This window comes from Schistocerca gregaria, chromosome 7, assembly GCF_023897955.1.
Source record: "Schistocerca gregaria isolate iqSchGreg1 chromosome 7, iqSchGreg1.2, whole genome shotgun sequence".
Taxonomy (NCBI): Eukaryota; Metazoa; Arthropoda; class Insecta; order Orthoptera; family Acrididae; genus Schistocerca; species Schistocerca gregaria.
This window is the reverse complement of record NC_064926.1, coordinates 118829781-118856232: the sequence shown is the minus strand read 5'-3', so window position 1 is coordinate 118856232 and position 26452 is coordinate 118829781. Positions and strand designations below refer to the sequence as shown.

At 44.4% G+C, this 26452-nt stretch overlaps 1 protein-coding gene across 1 annotated transcript in view; it reads right to left on the bottom strand.

Annotated features, from left to right (window-relative positions):
• The window catches only part of LOC126282210 (translation initiation factor IF-2-like), a 243374-nt gene extending 233024 nt beyond the window's left edge, over window positions 1–10350 (bottom strand). Inside the window, exon 1 of the mRNA XM_049981758.1 lies at window positions 10292–10350. The gene's annotated coding sequence lies outside the window, so the exon portion shown is untranslated. The remainder of the gene's footprint in view (window positions 1–10291) is intronic.
• Between the last annotated feature and the right edge of the window lie 16102 nt (window positions 10351–26452).

The window sequence follows — 26452 nt, the reverse complement described above, 5'->3', positions numbered from 1 at the left end:
TGTTCTTTGTGCACAAAAAAACCATGTTTTGGACATTGTATCAATATTTCGCATTTTTGCGGTAATTACAAGAAATAAAATTTGGACGTGTTCTAAACCGTATATTTATTTGTGTCTATTTCATAGCTATTTAGAAAGAATGTTGTAGATAACATATCAGCCATATTTGTCAACGAATGTTTAAATATCGTACAATCACTTTCACTGGGGGAATCAGCTTTCTCACTGCTGTGGCAAGAGAGCGGCGCGTAGCTAACCCCAACTTGTCCGTGGATGAGGTTGGTATAACGTAGCGAGAGAGGTCAGGGTTGTACAAGAGGCAGTTATAAGCGCGGAAACCGTGCGACAATAATGTCTTACTTCATAAAATTGTTTACAGACTTCCACGTCATGTCGGCAGCCAAACTTCTGCATACAGACTTCTTGCAATGTTAGCTCACAGTGGTAAAAAAAGCAACACAGGTTTCGACATGACAAGTCTGACCATGACACGCGAAAGATGCCGGATGCCCTGTTGTTGTTTGCTTTATTCAATCACTGGAGACATCACTCGAACGTGTTGATGGCTGGACGGCGTCTCAACAGCTGTCCTCCCAAAAGGGAGAGCGGTCTCTTGACCTCTAGACGCTGCCTCAATCGATATTACAATCGACAGTGCTTCAAATACGTTTCCATTATTTTGTAAATATTTTACCACGAAACTCAGTATTACATTACACTTAATTAGTAGGATACGACAACCATTGGTATTTTGTTATGCCATCATATGATGAAGGGCAATGCAGAAATCGTTGTCCATGATTCTGATGCTGTAGGCTTCTCCTTTCCTCGGTGATGGCTACGCTGATCAAAAATATGCGGACACCCTTACTTGATTCGCAGTTTGATCTCTAGATGTCATGAGAGGCGGTATAAAAGGAGGCAGGAAGTGCAATGTTACCAGTAAGGAACGCAGCAACAGCATAATGGGTCGGTGAGCAAAGCTCAGTGACTTCGAACATAAGTTATCTATCAAGAACACTTCTACCCTTGGTGATGTTACTGCGAAGTGGAAGCGCGAAGGAACAGCAGCAGCTAAGCTGAGACAAGGCCGACAGAAACCATCAAGCGTGGCGGAGAGTCGCACAAAATCAACAGAAGGAGTCATTCTTGAGTTCAAAAGGGCTTCCAGCAGTCCATCAAGGACAAAAATTGTGCGTAGCTAGTTGAAAACAATGGGGTACAATGGTCGAGCAGGTTCTCATAAAACGTAAATTCCTGTCTGTGTGTATGATGCACCTCTGCCTTTGAGGTTATGCGGATCATTTTACTGTTGAATAGGCCTTATGGCTATGCCATAGCATTTATACGGATCATTTTACTTTTGACTAAGCGTTACGGGCCCGTTTGTCTTTTCACACAGTATGTAACACGTGTTATTACTTCTTCCAGATAAGACAGGTTTATATCTGTCGAAACTTAGATAAGGTTTGTATAAACTTTTGGCGTACAACTGGTTGTCTGTATAATGCCCACTGTATCCATAATTCTACAGTTGCTGACTGCTGCTATGTTCAAAGATTTTCATGCTAAGCAAACTTTCATGCTGTATAAATGGCAAACACTAAACGAAATGCCAATGCCTAACGCCCATTGCACAAATAAACTACAGCAAAAACGCCTGGTTGAGTTAGGGAATGTAAGACTCTGTCCAGTAGCTGTGTAGTGTAAGGTCATGATTTTAGAATCTGACATAATTGCTCACAAAGAGAAAAATAAAGTCTGTGATATTTTACAAATTCGATTCAACAATATACAGAGTGAAGAGAAATTCGCGCACTCGGGCTTCGCAGCGCGACTCCTCACATGCCAGCGATAGCGATAAAAAAAAATGACTGTCACAAAATTTCGTCCGGCGAGTACATCCGGCAGAAAAAGGACGTTAAAGAGTGGCAATCTGGCAACACTGTAACCACATGTACAGTAACTAACTCTCTCAACACATAAGCTTGTCCTGTACACGCGATGCAGTGGATAGAGTTTTGGGTTAACATGCAGCAGGTCGAGGGTTCGATCCTGGGTTCAAGAATATGTGTTTTATTCGATAAATGTAGTCCACGTGGTACGGTATCTGGCATCGTAATCGTCAACAGCGATTGCAGCGGGTCCTCTGGAAAACATTTGCACTTACATACGACAATCGTAGAAATGGATCATTGGTCAGCTTTGAAAGATGCCCTTTCCACATTGTGGGCTCGAATTTATTCACACCGCTTCCTCTACTAGAAGCGAAACTTGTTTTCTTTGTACGCTCCTATAAGGGTCACGTAGATTAGTACCAACGATTACTCTTGCCTCGTTCAGGTCCATTACATTTCGTTAGGACCTTACGTTACCATTAGCACTACCAACGTGCTTTGCGAATAATGTCCAAACTCGGTTACTGTTTGTATCTGTTATCACCATAGTCCATTAATTGTTTCAACTGTTGTATTTCTTATTTGTCTAACCACGTATCTGTTGTGTTCTGCGATACAAAATGTTGTAAATTCAGGGTACATGTGACATAAGAAACGGTATATATTACAGTATGAAATGTCAGAAGGAAATTACCAAATAAAAAAAATGCACCCCAACCCCAGATTCAACTCTCGACCTCCTGCATGCTCACATCAAACCCTATCCACTGCGCAAACTGTGGAGCACGATTAAATTGTGCTGTCAGAGGTAGTTACCATACGTGTTATCACAGTGTTGCCAGATTTCCACTCTTCAACGACCTTTTTCTGCCGAATTTACTTATCAGACGAAATTTTGTGACAGACTCTTTTATCGTTGGCATGTGAGGAGTCGCGCTGCGAAGCCCGAGCGCGCGAATTTCGCTTCACCCTGTATATATTAATGATTTTTTTCAGTGCGTCATGCTACACTGATATTTATGGTTCAAAACATCACAATTCCATAGATATTTATTATTATCAGTTTTCAGCCTACTACGCCATCTTCAAGTGACACATGCGAACGTGCGTGCAGAAGCTTAAGAAGAAAGGTTTTAAAAAGCAAAGAGAGAGTCTTTGGTAATAACAGCATAAAGGAAATATCGCACAGAGATCTCTAAACTAGTGTCAAATATGAAAAAAAATATTAAAACCTCTCATTTATCAAGTAGTGGGTAATATTCTACTTGCTACATTGTGGTTCAAGCACACAGGGCATGCAGACGTCAAGGGTCGGCAACAAATCGCTTTGTAGTAGTCACTGTTCCAGAACTCGTGGACACTACACTAAGAAAACGGTGTATTACTAAAACAAGTAGGACTGTAAGAACTAAAGTGATTAATCATAAGTGTGCGACACATTACATAATAGAATCTTGATAAGTTGTTGGATTTACGGTAGTGCAAGTCGCATAGTGTAATTATCTAACTCATTCCCGTCGACAGTGAGGCTGTAAAACACAGTGACATCAAGAGTGGTGGTTCAGTCCACGGTACTGAAGAGCCAGGATGAAGTTCCCCAACACTAACCTAACCTTCCTTACCCCAACGTACCCTAGAATTCCTACCCAACACTTATCATGGTCAATCCTCTATTACTCTTCCCTACCCTCCCTTCTCAACTTTATCCTAACCAACACTACTTTGCCCTGTACAGGTATAATCCTACCTTACCCCACCCTAACGTACACTCTCCACCCCAGAGAGGACCAAAGAGGCTGACAGACTTCACACCAACATCTTGCACCATCAGCAGCCATTGAGCGCCCTCATTCCATGAAAGGAATTTAAGACAGTGCAATAAAGTAGTATGGAGATTAACATCTGTACAGCACATAACCACCTCCCTTTATCGTTAAATCTAGCAATGACATTTCTTCCCACCTGGAGAAGTAAGCATACTCCTTCTTGAAATAGCTCCATCAAACAATGGAACTTTAGCGACAACTCTGCCACAGGATTTTTGGGAGATTTACGAGAACATTGCAAACGTAACTTCAATAAACTGCTCCATAGACATTACAGAGTAAAATATTGTTTTCTCATAGAGCTAGATAAGAGTAGATAGATGAATCTCAACTCCGTCTACTATGTGTGTCATTACGCAGCTTAAACTACTGCATAGTGTGGGTACCGACCGAGGGGGCGCAGTGGTTAGCACTCTGTACTCGCATTCAGGAGGACGACGGTTCAAACCAGCGTCCGGAAATCCTGATTTAGATTTTCCGTGATTTCGCTAAATCGCTTAAGGAAAATGCCAGGATGGTTCCTTTCAAAGGGAACGGACGACTTCCATCCCCATCCTTCTCTAATCCGCTTGGACCGAAGACCTCGCTGTTTGCTCCCGTTCCCCTTAATCAACCAAACAACCAACCATAGTGTGGGTCAGTAATAACGTGAGCATTCACATTGCATAATGTGAGAGCAGCATCAAACCAGTCTCAGAACTGAAGACCACAACAACAACAACAATGTGATACCAAATGGAATTCAGTGCGACTCGGTAAGGCCTTCTGCTGGAATGCCGCCAATGCTCGACAGTCGTAGGAGACACAGAGGTACCTTCGTCTGGTCACTTCTGGAAACTCCAGGCAGTCAGAGGCAACTGACCGAGCACTTCCCGAGGTATCTGTAAGCTCGGTCATGGAAAGAACATAGGTTTAAGGAAAAGAGAGTGAGGTATATATATATATATATATATATATATATATATATATATATATATATATATATAGAGAGAGAGAGAGAGAGAGAGAGAGAGAGAGAGTGTGAGTGTGTGTGTGTGTGTGTGTGTGTGTGTGTAACCTACATATTACGGTGTAGGTTACCAAAAACACGTTGAGGACTGACAAATTTAAACACCAAACGACAATATTTGATTTTATACTGGTATTTGGAACTAAACTATTCCATTGTATTAACGACATTGAGGTTAGGAGGGGCATGAAAGGGAAGCAGTGGTTGGGAAGGGAGTGAGACAGGGTTGTAGCCTATCCCCGATGTTATTCAATCTGTATATTGAGCAAGCAGTAAAGGTAACAAAAGAAAAATTCGTAGGTATTAAAATCCATGGAGAAGAAATAAAAACTTTGAGGTTCGTCGATGATATTGTAATTCTGCCAGAGACAGCGAAGGACTTGGAAGAGCAGTTGAAAGGAATGGACAGTGTCTTGACAGGAGGTTATAAGATGAACATCAACAAAAGCAAAACGAGCATAATGGAATGTAGTCTAATTAAGACGGGTGATGCTGAGGGAATTAGATTAGGAAATGAGACACTTAAAGTAGTAAATGAGTTTTGCTATTTGGGGAGCAAAATAACTGAAGATGGTCGAAGTAGAGAGGATATAAAACGTAGACTGGCAATGAAAAGGAAAGCGTTTCTGAAGAAGAGAAATTTGTTAACATCGAGTATAGATTGAAGTGTCAGGAAGTCGTTCCTGGGAATATTTGTATGGAGTGTGACCACGTATGGAAGCAAAACATGGACGATAAATAATTTGGACGAGAAGAGAATAGAAGCTTTCGAAATGTGGTGCTACAGGAGAATGCTGAAGATTAGAAGGGTAGATCACATAACTAATGAGGAGGTATCGAATAGAATTGAGGAGAAGAGGAGTTTGTGGCACAACTTGACAAGAAGAAGGGACCGGTTGGTAGGACGTGTTCTGAGGCATCAACAACAACAACAGGTTAAGATTGTCCGTTTGCAGCTGATTAGAGGCAGTATTTGCCGTACGCGCTTCGCCTCAGTTGATTGGGGTACCATGAGTTGCTGAGAGTGCCGCCATTGCTGTACACGCGTTCTTGCTGAAGTGATGGTGAGGCTGTTGTTCTGTCTGCGTTGCTAAACAAAGATTTTAGCTCAGGACACAAGCTGCACACGCGCTCTTCCACGTGTTTCAGCAAGCAATCGTAACACGTGTAGAACAATATCAGCACACTCGGCCACTGAGGCGTAACTCGTCTGATAAAACAAATATTGCCTTTATTCGGTTGCTAACAAACGTTCCTAACCTAAAAAGCGTAAATGTAATATTAGTAACAACCGAGGACTGACAGATCAACAACATTAATTATGTAAACTACCCCACCTGACTGAAAGATAGTAAATGAAGCAGCGAATATAGACCGCAGTAGCTGAATAAATGCCGTGACTGTGAAGATCTGAAAAGACGTTTTGTACCGTTACCACTGTCGTATTTATCAAAGCAAATGAACGCACTACGGAAGACGTGATTTCCTGATTGAGATAATGCCGAATTTGTCGTCATCTGTAACGATTTTGTTGTTGTTGTTGTGGTCTGCAGTCCAGAGACTGGTTTGATGCAGCTCTCCATGTTACTCTATCCTGTGCAAGCCTCTTCATCTCCCAGTACCTACTGCAACCTACATCCTTCTGAATCTGCTTAGTGTATTCATTTCTTGGTCTCCCTCTACGTTTTTTACCCTCCACGCTGCCCTTCAATACTAAATTGGTGATCCCTTGATGTCTCAGAATATTTCCTAGCAACCGATCCCTTCTTCTAGTCAAGTTGTGCCTGACACTTAAATCTATACTCGAGGTTAACAAATTTCTCTTCTTCAGAAACGCTTTCCTTGCCATTGCCAGTATACATTTTATATCCGCTCTACTTCGACCATCATCAGTTATTTTGCTCCCCAAGTAGCAAAACTCATTTACTACTTTAAGCGTATCATTTCCTAATCTAATTCCTGCAGCATCACCCGATTTAATTCGACTACATTCCATTATAAATCTATACTCTATGTTAACAAATTTCCCTTCTTCAGAAATGCTTTCCTTGCCATTGGCAGTCTACATTTTAGATCCGCTCTAATTCGACCACCATCAGTTATTTTGCTCCCCAAATAGCAAAACTCATTTACTACTTTAAGCGTCTCATTTCCTAATCTAATTCCTGCAGCATCACCCGATTTAATTCGACTACATTCCATTATTCTCGTTTTGCTTTTGTTGATGTTCATATTATATCGTCCTTTCAAGAACATTAACAATTACCGCCCAATTTGGAGCAAACGTAAGAACGACTGAGATCTCTAGATGAACTGCGAAGTACTCGTAATTATAAAATCTTCACTGTACTTCTAGTTGGAAGAAGAAAGACAGTATTGTATAGTTCCTCTGGCGTGGTCAATAAGAAAATACGCCATACAGCAAGAAACTGATTCGTTGTGCGGGTCGCACGGTTCGTTTGCACAGTCGGCGGTCGAAGCCCCGCACCGTTCAGCGGTACGAGAGGTTGGGCGGCGGCAGCTGTGAGCCGAATATTTAGCGTCAGTCGATGCACTTTCCGTCCTACCGCCCTCTAACCTCAGTGGTCCTCGTATTAGAGGCAGAAATCCTTTGCAGTGCACTACTGTTGCTGTGTCAGTAAATCCAGTATTTCTTCCGCTACTGTGTTTCGCAGATGAAATGTTATCCGAAACGGTGTGTTCACTGACTACACTTGAAAGCCGGCCGGGGCGGCCGAGCGGTTCTACGCGCTACAGTCTGGAAACGCGAGACCACTACGGTCGCAGGTTCGAATCCTGCCTCGGGCATGAATGTGTGTGATGTCCTTAGGTTAGTTAGGTTTAAGTAGGGGACTGATGACCTCAGAAGTTAAGTCCCATAGTGCTCAGAGCCATTTGAACCATTTTTGAACACTTGAAGTAGCAGTTAGAATTGGACTGCTGCCTTAAAGGGAGTAGGACGTCAAACGGACCGATTTCGAGAAGGACAGGCACCACAGGATATTTGAATTTGCACTGTCTATACTTTTACAAATAAATTCATAAAACTTTGTCAGCATGACCAGGAAGGATTCAGGATTTACACTCATAGCAGTGGAAGTTCAAAAACACAAAAAATAATATTTTTTAAATGTGAAATTTCATGATTTTTTTTTCACTTAGTATTGGCTGCATTTGTTGCTATAGGTACACTTTTCTTCATAAGTAAGAGATTCTTCGACGAATTTTGCACAGCATACAAACCATACTTACAGATGTATGAAACTCTAGACTTTATTTTATGTGTGGAAAAATGAAAGGGGTGTTATGTTTTAAACTTCTTGTTTAGAGAAAACTCGAATTTTATAGTTAATTATCTCAGTTTTTACCACAGTTTTAAACAGATTTGGGAAATTCTAGAGTTTTTTTATGCCTATAAGTATGGTTTGTATGCAGTGCAAAATTCATCGAAGAATCTCTCTTACTTATGAAGAAAAGTTTACCTACAGCAACAAATGCAGCCAATACCAAGTGAAAAAATGATGAAATTTCACATATAAAAAAATTTATTTTGTTATGTTTTTGAACTTTCTCTTCTACGAGTGTGACTCCTGAATCCTTCGTGGTCATGCTGACAAAGCTTTATGAATTTACTTGTAAAAGTATAGACAGTACAAATTAAAATGTCCTATGGTGCCTCTCCTGCTCCAAGTCGGCCCGTTCCACGTCCTACCCCCCTTGAATGTAGCTCTACCAACATACCAGGCTGGCACCCTCTGCAAGTCAACAGAGTCCAGAATGACTGTAGATTAACATAACTCCACAAAAAAGCAACGGTTTGACAACAGGAACTCAATAAAAATCGTATTCAGCCACGTGTACAGGTCGTCCTGCATTATCAGCTGCCAGTGATGAGTCGCAGTCTTCCTCCAGCATTCCGAGCGCAACGTGTATTGACACATGAACGGATACCTCAGAACACTGCCAGAATTGTGACAGAACAAGGAAGAAAAGAAAAAAGACAATGTCAGGGTATAAGATATAAGCTTCTTGCATCGGTGTACCGTGGGTCTCTAGAAGAGCGTAGCGTTCCAAAGGATTGGAAAAGGGCACAGGTCATCCCCGTTTTCAAGAAGGGACGTCGAACAGATGTGCAGAACTATAGACCTATATCTCTAACGTCTATCACTTGTAGAATTTTCGAACACGTATTATGTTCGAGTACAACGACTTTTCTGGAGACTAGAAATCTACTTCGTAGGAATCAGCATGGATTTCGAAAAAGAAGATCGTGTGATCGTGTGAAACCCAGCTCCCGCTATCCGTCCACGAGACTCAGAGGACCATAGACACGGGTTCACAGGTAGATGCCGTGTTTCTTGACTTCCGCAAGGCGTTCGATACAGTTCCCCACAGTCGTTTAATGAACAAAGTAAGGGCATATGGACTATCGGACCAATTGTGTGATTGGATTGAAGAGTTCCTAGATAACAGAACGCAGCATCTCATTCTCAATGGAGAGAAGTCTTCCGAAGTAAGAGTGATTTCAGGTGTGCCGCAGGGGAGTGTCGTAGGACCGTTGCTATTGACAATATACATGAATGACCTTGTGGATGACATCGGAAGTTCACTGAGGCTTTTTGCGGATGATGCTGTGGTATATCGAGAGGTTGTAACAATGGAAAATTGTTATGAAATGCAGATGGATCTGCAGCGAATTGACGCATGGTGCAGGGAATGGCAATTGAAACTCAATGTAGGCAGGTGTAATGTGCTGCGAATACACAGAAAGAAAGATTCTTTATCATTTAGCTACAAAATAGCAGGTCAGCAACTGGAAGCAGTTAATTCCATAAATTATCTGGGAGTAGGCATTAGGAGTGATTTAAAATGGAATGATCATATAAAGTTGATCGTCGGTAAAGCAGATGCCAGACTGAGATTCATTGGAAGAATCCTAAGGAAATGCAATCCGAAAACAAAAGAAGTAGGTTACAGTACACTTGTTCGCCCACTGCTTGAATACTGCTCACTAGTGTGGGATCCGTACCAGGTAGGATTAATAGAACAGATAGAGAAGATCCAACGGAGAGCAGCGCGCTTCGTTACAGAATCATTTAGTAATCTCGAAAGCGTTACGGAGATGATAGATAAACTCCAGTGGAAGACTCTGCAGGAGAGACGCTCAGTAGCTCGGTACGGGCTATTGTTAAAGTTTCGAGAACATACCTTCACCGAGGAGTCAAGCAGTATATTGCTCCCTCCTACGTATATCTCGCGAAGAGAGCATGAGGATAAAATCAGAGAGATTAGAGCCCACAGAGATGCATACCGACAATCCTTCTTTCCACGAACAATACGAGACTGGAATAAAAGGGAGAACCGATCGAGGTACTCAGGGTACCCTCCGCCACACACCGTCAGGTGGCTTGCGGAGTATGGATGTAGTTGGAGATGTAGAGGAAACGACATCCGCAGTGAGACGCTTATACCAGGAACCGACGTTGTTTCTGTGAACTGGCGTGCAGTCGAGACATCTTGGTGGCTCGCTGTTTGGCTAGCGGCTGCAGCCGTCCTACCTTGCTGGAACTGCGCGCTGGTGCTTCTCCCGGCCCTCCGCTGCTGACTTCAACTGTGGCGGCCGCGGTGCATTGTTGCGGGCCTATACCTCCCTCCCCTCCGCCGTCCATCAGTGGGCGTGGGTGGGGGGACGGACGGTGGGGGAGGGAGGGGCGGGGAGGGGGGGGGTAAGACAGCCCTGCTGCCTCTGCGGACCAGTCGTAGCTGACGGCCGGCTAACCAACAGCTCATGTTACCTCATGTGACGTCACCGAGTGCCGTGTCGTCAAAGGCCTTTCGTCAAATCTTTGACAGTGTAGTAGGGCAGCTTTTGGCAATGATATTCGACAAAAGTTAAAGGGAGGGTCTTTGTTTACATGTCGCTTCGTTTGCTTTAGTGCAGGGCTTCCCAACCTTTTCAGCTGGCGGACCCCTTCTTCAGTCGAAAATCCATGGCGGACCCCTAGTCAGTCAAGAGCACTTCCAGGCACTTACTAGTGAATTTACTCCCTTTGTTCAACACACTATAGCCTGATTAATATTACTTGGTAATTGAAATTTCACACGATGGAGCTGTGTTCCTCCAAGAGCAATCAACGTCACGTCCGAACTGTTCGCTGTTGACAAGCTGCCGCTTATGGTCTGTTCACTTCCACTATTTGGCTACTGTTTTGTAAGGAGCAAGCATATTTCGTAACAGTCGTGTGTGTGTGTGTGTGCGTGTGTGTGTGTGTGTGTGTGTGATTTTTCGTGAAAACCTAAGAAAAATGTTCAGATGTACGTAAGGTCTTCCTTTGGTCGTCCTCCCTCCTCATTCATTTCAACTGGAAACTTCCCTTGTTGTAAAGGCGATGGGGAAACTGCACTCTTCTTCAATGATCATGTCTTCAGCCACCGATTCATGTTAGAAGAAATAAACTGGTCAAACATCGACTTATGAAACATGCAGCGCACTGACAAAGCAAGTTTAACATTTAATGATGCCTGGGGCCGCATACGTGCCAGCGAGCGCTGTGATTGGTCGACAAAGCTCGTTTCGCGCACGCGTAAAAGGTTTCTGCACATCCAGCGCCGTGAGCCGGCGCACAGACGACCCCCGTATAGTTGCGAAACAGTCGATTAGAGAAGCCGCATTCTCCGGCACTTAACTGTGTGAGCGTTCTTGCTTAGGAACCGCAAAGGCTGCTTGGGGATACGACCTGAAGTAAAAGTACACATGTTTTTCACACGAAAAAAATACTGACGAATTTGATTTTCACATTTTTATTCAATAATTTTACTCATTATTTTTCACTGTTTGGTGAAAGGTGGCCTCGGACCTCCTAGAAAGAGCCAGCGGATCCCTAAGGGGCCCGCGGACCACTGGTTGGGAAGCCCTGCTTTAGTGCATTTAAGCGACAAGATGACGAAGTGTATTTGGTGCGTGGCTAGCACCACAGTTATCATTGCAAAGTATGAAGAATAAGAAATTCTTTGTCACACAAGGCACGCTGACTACATAATAATATGCTGTTCGAATTTTACAGAGAAGTAGCAGCAGCAATCAGCTGCATTCGAAGTTGCTGCCCTGTGGATGATGTTAAGCTTACATATCAAAAGAAAGGATGTGGAAGGAGACGGAGATGTGAAAAAAGCCAATGCGTTCCAAGTGAACATAAGTGAAATAGAATAAAACTCTGTAACCTCACTTAACCATCATTAATTCCTCGTTAGATGATTTATGTATTGGTTCACACGTTTCTTGAATAATACGTAAAATGGTACACTGTGGTAGTCCAGTACTGTACTGCCGGCCGCTGTGGCCGAGCGGTTCTAGGCGCTACAGTCTGGAACCGCGCGACCGCTACGGTCGCAGGTTCGAATCCTGCCTCGGGCATGGATGTGTGTGATGTGCTTAGGTTAGTTAGACTTAAGTAGTTCTAAGTTCTAGGGGACTGATGACCCCAGCAGTTAAGTCCCAGAGCCATTTGAACCATTTTGAAGTACTATACTGCCTGTTGCTAAAAATCTTAACCTAACCCCGAGACAAATCTTTTGCAGAAATAGCCATCGTGATTTATATAGTGAAACACTTCACCTGTTAAGAATTTTTTCACGATTTGTACTATGCTTCGGGAGAAATTAATCTCATTCTCAAGTACAAATGCTTACACAGATATTTATTTTATGTTTCGGAAAGTTGAAAAAAAGACATCTGTTCGACTGCAGTAAACCATAAAAACGCAGCTACAGGACAAGGGAGGCACAACAACACACATACAAATACTACATAAGATATCTATGTAAATATTTCCTCTTCATATGAGAATAAATTCTCATAACGCATCTTATTCAACACGAAAAAATACCGACCTAATGCGGTGTTTCATTATTTAAATCGTGTATGACACAGCTGCAAGCTTTCCGAAAACAACCAACCACTCCATCAGTGACATCAACAAATGCCATTTATTAAATGAGTATCGTGTGAGCAAATACGATGGGCCACTTTCATAAGGGCAAACTGAAATGTTTGTTCGCCAAATCTCAAATAATTTTCGTTGCTCTTTCGTCCTCCCACTGTAGCTTATAAAGCAAATTCTCCTGATCATTTCGAGCTTCTCTTTTCGCTCTCCACAGTTTTACCCTCAATCGTTTCCATTTGTCTTTCTTTTCAAGCAATGTGTTCTCACCGCAAACATATGCTGTTCTCAACAGCTATGACGAACAATTGTGCAATCGTGCAATAGCTCAAGTGAAGTAATTTGGTCAAAGAAGTGTGATACGGCTTCATGCGTTTGTGCCGGCCGGCAGTAACAAAAAAATGGCTCTGAGCACTATGCGACTTAACATCTGTGGTCATCAGTCGCCTAGAACTTAGAACTAATTAAACCTAACTAACCTAAGGACATCACACACATCCATGCCCGAGGCAGGATTCAAACCTGCGAACGTAGCAGTCGCGCGGTTCCGGACTGAGCGCCTAGAACCGCGAGACCACCGCGCCCGGCCGGCAGTAACACTACATTGCTGACGACACAGAGAAGTGCACTGAGGCCTGTATTTATCGTAGATCACGGTACCGAGCCCAGGTGTAAGCCGTTCGTACTGACTTTCATTGTAAGCTTCAAACTTTCACTGTGATTGAATGATCCGTGTGAGGTCTATCGCCTGCGCTTGAGCTTATCTTGGGTCGAATTTGTGTGCCTTCGCAATAGAAAACACTCCACAAACTGACAGATATACTAGGTAAGTAAAATCGGTACTAGGAGTCTTTGCTTAATAGTGCGTAGCACATTATTCTTGTTGTCGAAAGGAATATGGCAGTCTGTCGCTTGTTCCACTTTTCCGAAATGTGGCATACGTGCTATGTGCCTCGATGTACTGTAAATTACATGCCAACTGAGAAAAAAAATTGTTCCTCTCGAGCGACATTCGGGCGACTATTTTTCACAATTTTCCTAACTTTTCGCCACCACGGCATTATCTGAGTTTCACCCAACGCGGCCGAAACGCCAATAAATATTGTCAAACAGAGGTCGACTGAAGATCCCGATATAGAACCCGACAGGCAAAACGTCAGCTAGTGGCCACGGGAGCCTGGGTAATTTTATAGTGAAAGAAATGTTTCAGCGCTTTCACTTCTAGACGACGAAACTATTACGGCTAATCATACAATATAATCTTTCACGGCCGGTATTGTCTTCACTTGAAACTTCCGAACTGATAGGCCATGGTCCATGTATTAAAAACTCTCCCCTGAAGTTTCGTCTCCGGCTGCGGGAGACATCCTCGGAGGTAAAACGGCGAACTGCGAAGAGAACTCGAGGAAGCGCTGATTATATAGGCAGTACGGAAGGCGCCACAGTCGATCACGTGGCGTCGGCTATGAGATTGTCTCTGGCGATGCCAAAATTCTCGATTGAAAGTAATCGTTCGTCACGCTTGCGGTGCAACGCTGACATCCAAATTTTATCCAGTTTAACACCTTCATCTATCCTGTTAAAATTATTACGATGTTTATCAATCTCGATAGCCTCTCTATACAAGCGTGCATAACAATGCGAGGTTGTTGATATGAAGCTCGTCTCGCCGAACTTTATTTCATGGTCAGCTTCTTGGTAAACATGCTCCGCTACGGCCGATTTATCCGTATGACCCAGGCGGCAATTCCTCTTATGTTCAACAAGACGGGTGTTCACGCTTCTCTTTGTGGTACCGATGTTAACCTGACCACAACTACAAGGAATTTTGTATACCCCCGGTGTAGTCAAAGGGTGTCGTGCATCTTTTGCCGACCTTAAAAATTATATTCCTGGTGGATATGAAAATAGTTTCCACCCCATACTTGCCTAAAACTTTCCCAGTGCGATCTGTGACCTTACTAATAAACGGAAGAAAAACTTTGCCCTTGGGCGACTGTTGTTCGTCGTTACTCCTGATTCTCTGCCTAGAGCGAAGTGCTCGATCTATATACTTGCTAGAATAGCCGTTCTTCACGAAAGTTGACCGTACATGTTCAACCACATATTTTAAATAAACAGGTGCTCTGTTTGTACGCCCTGTCTACCAAAGTTTTCATTACACCTCTTTTTTGTCTAGGATGGTGGTTTGAATCAAAAAATGGCTCTGAGCACTATTGGACTTAGCTGCTGTGGTTATCAGTCCCCTAGAACTTAGAACTACTTAAACCTAACTAATCTCAGAACACCACAGACACCCATGCCCTAGGCAGGATTCGAACCTGCGACCGCAGCTGTTGCACGGTTCCAGACTGTAGCGCCTAGAACCGCTCGGCCACTTCAGCCGGCTGGTTTGAATCTTTGTGTAGATAACGATGAGTATGTGTGGACTTTCTATACACCTTATGCCCCAACGTTCCGTCCCGTCGTTTAATCACAGACACATCCAGGAAATTCAATTGCCCATTCCTTTCCGTCTCCATAGTGAATTGGATTTTCGGATTAATGCTGTTTAAATGTGTCAGGAAGGCATCCAACTCCTCTTCTCCGTGTGTCCATACTACGAACGTGTCATCGACATAACGATACCATCTGGCTGGCCTCTTACTGGCAGTCTGCAACGCCCGTTGTTCAAAAGTCTCCATAAATAAGTTAGTCACAGCAGGACTGAGAGGACTGCCCATAGCCACCCCGTCAATCTGTTCATGAAAGTTATTATTGTATTGAAAGTAGTAGGTTGTGGTGAGGCAGTATCGGAATAGTGCCACAATATCGGTAGGAAAAATATCCGCTATGCATAAGATAGCTTCTTTTACCGGAATCATGGTAAATAACGACACAACGTCAAAACTGACGAGGATGTCATCCGGGCCCACGCTCGTTTCCTTTAACTTGTCAATGAAATGAGCTGAATTTTTAATATGACTGTCCGTCCTACCAACATAAGGCTGCAGCATTGAGGCAAGGTGCCTAGCTAATTCGTGTGCCAGGAGACAGTTTTATACTTCGAACACGGCCTATCAGGCCGGAAGTTTTAAGTGTATTACGGCTAATGTTACACGTTGTTCTTTACAGCCGGGAAGAGTGCTGCACTTTGTGCTGAACATTTCACTGGGAATCACGCAGGTAATGAAAATAAAATGACGACAGCATACACTGAGAAAAGCCACGGTATTACTCCTAATGTCGTGTCGGACCTGCTTTTGCCCAGAATAGTGCAGCAACGCGTCGTGGCATTGAGTCAACAAGTCGTTGGAATTCCCCTGCAGAAATACTGAGGTATGGCTGCCTCTATACCCTTCCATAGTTGCGAAGGTGTTGATGGTGCAGGATCTTGTGTACAAGACACGGACCTCTAGATTACATCCCATGAACGTTCGACGAGAGTCAAATCGAGTGATATGCATGGCCAAATCATTCGCTCGAACTGACCAGAAGGTTCTTCAAACCAATTGCGAACAACTTAGGCGCGGTGACATGGAGCATTGTCATCCATTAAAATTCCATCTTGCTTGAAAACATGAAATCCGTGAATGGCTGCAAATAGTCTCTAAGTAGCCGAACATAACAGAGGACCCAATCCATTTCATGTAAATTTAGTACACACCGTCACGTAGTCTCCATCAGCTTGCAGAGTGCCTTGTTGACAACCTACATCCGTGGCTTTGTAGAGTTTGCGCCACACTAGAACCCTACCATCAGATCTTTCGACAGATATCGGGACCCATTTGACCAGGATACCGTTTCTTAGCCGTTTAGGGTCCAACCGATACGGTCACGAGCCCAGGAGAGGCGCTGCAGGCGATGTGGTGTTAGCAAAGACACTCGCGTCGGTTGTCTCCTGCCGTAGCCCGATAACTCCAAATTTCGCCACACTGTCCTAACAGACACATTCGTCATACATCACACATTTATCTCCACTGTTATTTCAGGAAGTGTTGCTTGTCTGCTAGCACTGACAAATCTATGCAAACGCCGCTGCTCTCGGTCGTTACATGAAGGTCGTCGGCTACTGCGTTGTCCGTGGTGAGAGGTAATGACTGAAATGCGATCATTTCGGCACAGTCTGGACACTGTGGATCTCCGAATATTAAACTCCCTAACGATTTCCGAAATGGAATGTCACATATGACTAGCTCCAACTACCATTCCACGTTCAAAGTTTGTTCATCCCCCTCGTGTGGCCATAACCACATCGGAAACCTTTCCGCACCACTCACGTGAGTACAAACGACAGCTCAAGCAGTGCACTGCCTTTTTGTACAGCTCGTGTAGGTGATACTACCGCCATCTGTATGAGCTTACATTGCTATTCCATGATGTTGTCACCTTACCGTATGCTTCCGTGCTCATAGGTCATAGGAAAATTCCTCTTGACGCTGCATGCCGTTCCTTCTTTGTCTCCTGGACAGCCATCCTACATGTCTGTTCATCTCCCAGCTGAGCAGAAATAGCCGGAGGAAAAAGGAAAAATATATTTTGCATCCTGACGAACCAAATTTTAGTATAAGATGCAAGCATGACGCGATTAGAAAATCTGTTGATTTCACAAAAAAGGAATTAAAAAACTATATGCAAGGGACTTTTAGCATCTACATCTACATGGTTACTCTGCAATTCGCAATTAAGTGGTTGTCAGAGAGTTTATCGAACCAGCTTCAAGCTATTTTTCTCTCGTTAGACTTGGGAAAAAACGAACATTTAAATATTTCCTTGCGAACTCCGATTTCTCTCGTTATGATGATTATTTCTCTCTATATAAGTGGTCGGCAACAGAATATTCTCACACTCTGAGGAGAAAATAGGTGACTGAAATTTCATGAGCAAATCCTGCCGCAGCAAAGAACCCCTTTGTTTTAATGGTTACCGCCCCAATTCGCATATCATATCCGTGGCACTCTCTTATCATAACACAAAACGACCTGCCATTCTTTGAACTTTTTCGATGTCCGTCTACTTATCTGATGCTGATCCCATACCGCACAATACTCCACAGGTGGATAAGAGAGTCTACGCCACATTCGAACACTACTGTCAGCTCTTCCCAACTGAAATCTGGACTCATTTGGCCAGGCCAAGCTTTTCCATACGTCTAACGACCAATCGATATGGTCAAAAGCCCAGGAGAGATGCCGCATGCGATATGGTGCTGTCAGCAAAGGCACTCGTCTCCTTCCGTAGCCCGCTAGCTCCAAATTTCGCCACAGTGTCCTAACGGATACGATCGTCATGCATCCTACATTGACCTCCGCTGTTATTTCATGAATGGCTCTTGTCTGTTAGCACTGACAACTCTATGCAAAAGTCGCTGCTCTCGGTAGTTAAGTGAAGGGCATCGACCACTGCTTTGTCCGTTGTGAAGAGTAATGTCTGAAATGTGGTATTCTAGACACTGTGAAACTCGGAATATTGAATTTCCTAACTGCGTGCGAAAGAAGTGGGGGAATGTAATGATTTGCTTGTTGAACAGCAGACACTCTACCAGGAGGAGGCTACCTGGCTTGATGTAACAATTTGCGAGAACAGTAATTACAAGAATATCTAAAGCAAATTTCTCGTAACGTACTGGAACGTGGCTGCACAGGCAAGTGAAAGAATGAGCATATACTAGGGAAAATATGCGCCACAGTCACGTCAATCCGTGGCGACATGCGCTTTTCATTTTCTCGTTCTGGTGGGACATTTCTACGACAAAATGACGAGGAATGGTGTAACGTTATGCTCTCACGCTACCCGCTCACGTACAACGTGCACTGTCGAGAGAACATTTCCTCATTATTTTAAGATCTTTTCGTCACACTGAACAGCAGGAGAAACAACGGACAGCACAATGCAGTACAAAGAGCACAGAAAATAAGGAAAAATTTGGAAATTTGTGGTAAGGACTATGGGACCAAACTGCTGAGGTCATCGGTCCCTAGGCCTACACACTACTAAATCTAAAACTAACTTAACGCTGAGGACAATACACACACACACACACACACACACACACACATGCTAAAGGGAGGACTCGAACCTCCGACGGGGGAGCACCGCTCGAACCGTGAGAAGTTGCCTTGACCGCACGGCTACCCCGCGCGGCTACAGAATATGGGATCAGAAGTGTTTGTGCAGCGAATTGACAGGCAGAATCGGCATAATAACCGGCGAACGAGTAAAGAAGGAAAAAGCTGAGAGCAGGCTAGACGACGTGGTCCACACCAGGGAGAGTAAGGCGGGATCGAAACGCCGGACCACTGACACCGTGTGAATCGCGTGCAAGCATCGCGTAATGAGAGAGGCCGTGAGAGTAATGGAGAGTCACCACATCAGGCATCCATCTCGGGCGGAGGTGCGTGAGATTGCACAGCTAGATGACCAAAGACAATGAGATATCACAGGGGACGTCTCGGCAGAGCACTGCCATCATACACGCAATGTGCGGTACTGACAATCGCAATCGCAAGCGCAAGACGACATTGACCAGTATTGTGATGACGCAGAGTTCCGGAAAAAATTGGACAATCGGAGCCGTGGAAGGAATTAAGACGAGAGCATGTCTGGATTCGTGGTTTGAAGTGACAGCTCATCGACGTCTTCCTACGCAAAACTGGTGGAAAGACGCTTTAAAGTAGCTATCTGTAAAAAGAACCTAGATAATTCCCGCTTTTGGGGCGAAAAGGAAGAAGGTAGCAAAACAGATCTTGTTGTTCCTAAGCGACGGAAGAAGTGGCTTCCAGGTGAATGCAATAGTCATCTGTGGGTTGTCAATCGATTCCATAATCGGTAATCACATACGAGTAGAGCGGTGATCATTGTTCGGACCACTAAAACCGTGGTCAATTTCTTCTAAGATCCGGTCGCATGAGCTGTAGAGAACTTTAAGGGCACAATTAATGCATTTAAATGTAAGGAGAACGAGGAAATTTACATAGATGGACCACGGAGCTTTTTTTTTTGTCATCAGTCCACTGACTGGTTTGATGCGGCCCGCCACGAATTCCTCCCCTGTGCTAAGCTCTTCATCTCAGAGTAGCACTTGCAGCCTACATCCTCAATTATTTGCTTGATGTATTCCCATCTCTGTTTTCCTCTACAGTTTTTGCCCTCTACAGCTCCCTCTAGTACCATGGAAGTCATTCCCTCATGTCTTAGCAGATGTCCTATCATCCTGTCCCTTCTCCTTATCAGTGTTTTCCACATATTCATTTCCTCTCCGATTCTGCGTAGAATCTCCTCATTCCTTACCTTATCAGTCCACCTAATTTTCAACATTCGTCTATAGCACCACATCTCAAATGCTTCGATTCTCTTCTGTTCCGGTTTTCCCACAGTCCATGTTTCACTACCATACAATACTGTACTCCAGACGGCAGCTAACCGGTGATTTATTAGAGGAAACTTGGGTTCTAGATGATGGGAATTTGCCGTCCGCAAGTCGTAATGAGAATTTCTCGTACACAGCCAGCGAAAGAGAATCTGACGGATATGATGCGACTGGTTGTGGGTTAGAGACCCGCGTACATGTATTATTAGGATTTAGAGAGCCAGACGCCGTTAATGTCTACGGTCCCGTGACACATGCGAATACTGAAGACAGGCTCCAAAAGGAATATACCCTGAAGAACCAAAGAAACTACTAGACCTGCCTAATATCGTATAGGGCCCCCGCGAGCACGCAGAAGTGCCGCAACACGACGTGGCATGGACTCGACTAATATCTGAAGTAGTGCTGGAGGGAATTGACACCATGAATCCTGCACGGATGGCCATAAATCCGAAAGAACACGAGGGGGTGGAGATCTCTTCTGAACAGCACGTTGCAAGGCATTCAAGATATGCTAAATAATGCTCATTTCTGGGGAGTTTGGTGGCCAGCAAAAGTGTTTTAACTCAGAGGAGTGTTCCTGGAGCCACTCTGTAGCAGTTCTGGACGTGTGGGTGTCGTATTGTCCTGCTGGAATTGCCTAAGTCCGTCGGAATGCACAATAGACATGAACAGATGCAGATTATCAGACAGAATGCTTACGTATCTAGACGTATCAGGGATTCCTTATCACTCCAAATGCACACGCCCCACACCATTACAGAGCCTCCACCAGCTTGAACAGTCCCCTGCGGGCATGCAGGTTCCATGGATTCATGAGGTTGTCTCCATACCTGTACACGTCCATCCGCTCGATACAATTTGAAAGGAGACTCGTTTAACCAGGCAACATGTTTTCAGCCATTGACAGTGTAATGTTGGTGTTGATGGGCCCAGACGAAGAGTAAAACTTTGTGTCGTGCAGTCATGAAGGGTACACGAGTGAGCCTTCGGTTCCAAAAGCCCGTATCGGCGATGTTTCGTTGAATGGTTCGCACGCTGACACTTGTTGATGGCCCACCATTGAAATCTGCAGAAATTTGCGGAAGGGGTGCACTACTGCCACACTGAACGATTCTCTTCTGTCGTCGTTGGTCCCGTTCTTGCAGGATCTTTTTCCGGCCGCACAGATGTCATAGATTTGATGTGTACCGGATTCCTGATATTCACGGTACACTCGTGAAATGGCCGTACGGGAAAATCCTCACTTCATCGCTATCTCGGATATGATGTCACATCAATCGTGCGCCGAGTATAACACCACGTTCAAACACACTTAAATCTCGATAACCGGCCATTGTAGCAACAGTGACCTATCTAACAGCAGCGCCAGACACTTATACAGGCGTTGCCGACCGCAGCCCGTATTCTGCCTGCTTACACATCTCTGTATTTGATTATGCATACTGCGGCGGCGCGGTTACTTTTCATCCCTTTCCTGCATCTACCTGCGAACTCGTTGCAGCAGATCGCCGGTAGGAAATCCGAGCAGAAACCAGTACTGCAACTCGCACCAGGCTGCGTACAATCTAGCTATTCCAAGAATTCGGAAAGGTCTCAATTTTGAATGAAAGGTGGAAATACTGGCAAAACTTCGGAATATTCTGAACCTTGATAATGTACACGTTCACTGCCAGACCCGAATTAATCTTAACACAGTCACCCACAAACCGTTTCATTCACGTTAGCAAGTTTAAGGTAACGCATTTCCCGAAATGTGAACAGCTACTAACAGTTTCTTAAATGAAAATGCTCGCCATACTAATAAGTTTATCGGTGTCTAATGCACTCAAGTTTTTAGTCACCTATCTGCTCAATATGCCACGCGGAATTACTGTCTTTCTCACACACAAAATTACTTTAAAAATCCGTACTTTCTATAAGACACACCGGAATAAATACGCCTTCATTTTAAAGCACTTCTCAGGCGTGTAACGCAACTAAAACCAGCATTTATGACTTCCTACGGAGCTCATACTACACACGACCGTACCAGTGAAAGGCTGGGCTCCGACTCCTTAGACTGCTGCAAACATTCTGTATCTTCAGAGAAAGGACGCGCGAAGAATACTCCGTTCTGATTTGTCAGTTTTCTTTAAGGCCAATAGAAAAACATTATTCTCTCGCGTTAGTCCGCGCTTTTCATGACTAACCAATCAAGAAATAACACACTTTCGAACTGTACTTTTTCCCGAAATAAATACTTAACATTCTGATATTTTGTTGATACTTTACGTTACTCACTTTTTTATTTGCACTCGAATTAGCTTTCTTTTTACCATAAACTTACTGAGCATATTATGGTACAAAATTCCCCATCGTACGACGGTCATCAGTAGAACAACGATCTACATATTTACTTTGGGCCACAGTCACACACCATTCACACTACTAAAAGCATATACAAATCTATGCAAACATAAAGCCTTCTAGAAATAAACAGAACAATTCACAAAAACATTCTCTTGACCTGTTTGTTGAATGTCTCTGTGGACCACTGTCCTCTAGCAGATGAAAATTAGAACTACGTACTTGAGTGATGCCAACGCTCGTCTGGAAGCAGGTATGGGCTAATATTAATAACCCGTTCCTGCCGTCGGACATCAGTTCGTTGTGGTACCGTGTCTTCAATGACACCTTTCCGACTAAGCAGCGTCTAGCAGACATCTCTGCCACACGAACGACTGCAGCCAGTGTGGAGCTGCCGATACCAGAGACCACCTTATAGAGTGCCGCTACGTGTGGCGAGTATATGAATTGTGTCGATTGATGGCGGGGCTTATCAACCAGACTGCTCCTTCTAGTGTGACACCAATGTGGATTATCCTTCCTGACTTAAAACTGCACCCAAAAACAAAGTGCAACGCCGTGGCCTGGCTACTGGGACACACTGCCTACGCCATTTTTGAGTTACAACTCAGTGACGCCGTGCAGCACATGGCATACCTGTGGGAATGTCATCAACGATTGGAACGTTCAACGAATTACCGCGACCATTCTGCAAACACTTTATCTGTTGCGTTAGTCTACGGATATCAGAGAACACTTCACTTGCAGTGAATAATTTCGCTATCTGTATCCCTTTTGTTTCAAGATTGGTTGTTCGATACATGAAGAATTTTCAATTTAGGTAAAAATTGTCACGAATTCCAGTCATTGTTTTATGTCTTCTGTATTATTTGTTAGTGTAATGTTGTGCCACTATCATACAACCAGGGAGATGTACAGAAAATACGGTGAAACGTACCCTTTTTACACTATTTCCTAAAGTGATAAGGCCATAATGGCATCGTCAAAACCAATAAATATCATCAGCATAGCATCGTCACATAGATCTAAAGTAAGGTGTAGACTAGGCCACATCGTCCACACAGTCATTAGTGCAACTGGCTACTGAAGTACAGTAGCTACCAGAAATCTGTTTTCCCACATCATCCCTAGATGTCGCTGCTGTCGGCTTAGATTTAGTCATCATTTACGTAAAAACATAACCTGATAAAAACACATTATGTAAAATACATGTAGCAAACTTTTAAAATTGATAACTATCATAGAAACTAAATTGTGATACATTAAAAGACGAATACAGTTACCCATATAAAATTATTAAAAGGAAAGAATAGAATAGGACCGATCCTTTTTATGGTGAATTTACGGCCAACAATTAATATACGTATTACATTTCCTGTAGAAACCTATAAATTGCCTATGAAAGATAAAATGTCTATATTTCCTTTTAATAATTTTATATGGGTAACTGTATTCGAGATCAAATGACTCTGAGCGCTATGGGACTCAACATCTGAGGTCATAAGTCCGTATTCATCTTTTAATGTATCACAATTTACACTCCTGGAAATTGAAATAAGAACACCGTGAATTCATTGTCCCAGGAAGGGGAAACTTTATTGTCACATTCCTGGGGTCAGATACATCACATGATCACACTGACAGAACCACAGGCACATAGACACAGGCAACAGAGCATGCACAATGTCGGCACTAGTGCAGTGTATATCCACCTTTCGCAGCAATGCAGGCTGCTATTCTCCCATGGAGACGATCGTAGAGATGCTGGATGTAGTCCTGTGGAACGGCTTGCCATGCCATTTCCACCTGGCGCCTCAGTTGGACCAGCGTTCGTGCTGGACGTGCAGACCGCGTGAGACGACGCTTCATCCAGTCCCAAACATGCTCAATGGGGGACAGATTCGGAGATCTTGCTGGCCAGGGTAGTTGACTTACACCTTCTAGAGCACGTTGGGTGGCACGGGATACATGCGGACGTGCATTGTCCTGTTGGAACAGCAAGTTCCCTTGCCGGTCTAGGAATGGTAGAACGATGGGTTTGATGACGGTTAGGATGTACCGTGCACTATTCAGTGTCCCCTCGACGATCACCAGAGGTGTACGGCCAGTGTAGGAGATCGCCCCCCACACCATGATGCCAGGTGTTGGCCCTGTGTGCCTCGGTCGTATGCAGTCCTGATTGTGGCGCTCACCTGTACGGCGCCAAACACGCATACGACCATCATTGGCACCAAGGCAGAAGCGACTCTCATCGCTGAAGACGACACGTCTCCATTCGTCCCTCCATTCACGCCTGTCGCGACACCACTGGAGGCGGGCTGCACGATGTTGGGGCGTGAGCGGAAGACGGCCTAACGGTGTGCGGGACGGTAGACCAGCTTCATGGAGACGGTTGCGAATGGTCCTCGCCGATACCCCAGGAGCAACAGTGTCCCTAATTTGCTGGGAAGTGGCGGTGCGGTCCCCTACGGCACTGCATAGGATCCTACGGTCTTGGCGTGCATCCGTGCGTCGCTGCGGTCCGGTCCCAGGTCGACGGGCACGTGCACCTTCCGCCGACCACTGGCGACAACATCGATGTACTGTGGAGACCTCACGCCCCACGTGTTGAGCAATTCGGCGGTACGTCCACCCGGCCTCCCGCATGCCCACTATACGCCCTCGCTCAAAGTCCGTCAACTGCACATACGGTTCACGTCCACGCTGTCGCGGCATGCTACCAGTGTTAAAGACTGCGATGGAGCTCCGTATGCCACGGCAAACTGGCTGACACTGACGGCGGCGGTGCACAAATGCTGCGCAGCTAGCGCCAGTCGACGGCCAACACCGCGGTTCCTGGTGTGTCCGCTGTGCCGTGCGTGTGATCATTGCTTGCACAGCCCTCTCGCAGTGTCCGGAGCAAGTATGGTGGGTCTGACACACCGGTGTCAATGTGTTCTTTTTTCCATTTCCAGGAGTTTAGTTTCTATGATAGTTATCAATTTTAAAAGTTTGCTACATATATTTTACATAATGTGTTTTTATCAGATTGTGTTTTCTGCGTGGTTCAAAAATGGTTCAAATGGCTCTGAGCACTATGCGACTTAACTGCTGTGGTCATCAGTCCCCTAGAACTTACAACTACTTAAACCTAACTAACCTAAGGACATCACACACATCCATTCCCGAGGCAGGATTCGAAACTGCGACCGTAGCGGACGCGCGGTTCCAAACTGCAGCGCCTAGAACCGCTCGGCCACTCCGACCGGCGTTTTTTGCGTAAATGATGTCTAAATCTAAGCCGACAGTAGCGACATCTAAGGATGATGTAGGCAAAAAGATTTCTGGTAGCTGCTGTACTTCGGTAGCCAGTTGCAAAAATGACTGTGTGGACGATGTTGCCTATTCTAACCCTTATTTTAGATCTATATGGCGATACTATGCTGATTATATGTTTTGACGATGCCATTATTGCCTTATCACTTTAGGACATGGTGTAAAAAACGTACGTTTTACCGTATTTTCTGTACATCTCCCTGGTTGTATGATAGTGTATTGTGATACGTATTGCTGCATTATGTTGAAAGACACACTGCTCACTAGGTCTATGTACTTGTATATTACAGATCTGAGGATGGTCATTACGGACTGAAACCGGTCATCGCTAAAGAATTATTATTGTGATCAAAGACTGGAATAAGAAACATATTAAGCAGAGCTGTGGCGATGAGGACAAGGAGGAAAATGCCTTCTATAGGGCAAAGGTTGTGTTCCACGACAGCATTTGTTTGGCTCACCTTGACTTTTCGGCACCTTTCCAGCTCTTCACCGACGCAAGTGCACAAGGCATTGGGGGATGTCTACAATAGAAAGGCAAGAATAGGAATGCGCATATTGTGGTCACATGTGCCGAAAGCTACTGGACCCGGAGATACGGTAATTATTACCAGACTGGAAACGCCGCCGTTGTCTACGCGAAGAAATAGTTGAGGAATTAACTGCTCGGTCGGAGAAGTCGTTTATGCAATGCTCTAACGTCCCTAAGAACAGACAGATACACAAGTAATAGAGTGATGCGTTGGACCGTGGCGATTCAGGAATTC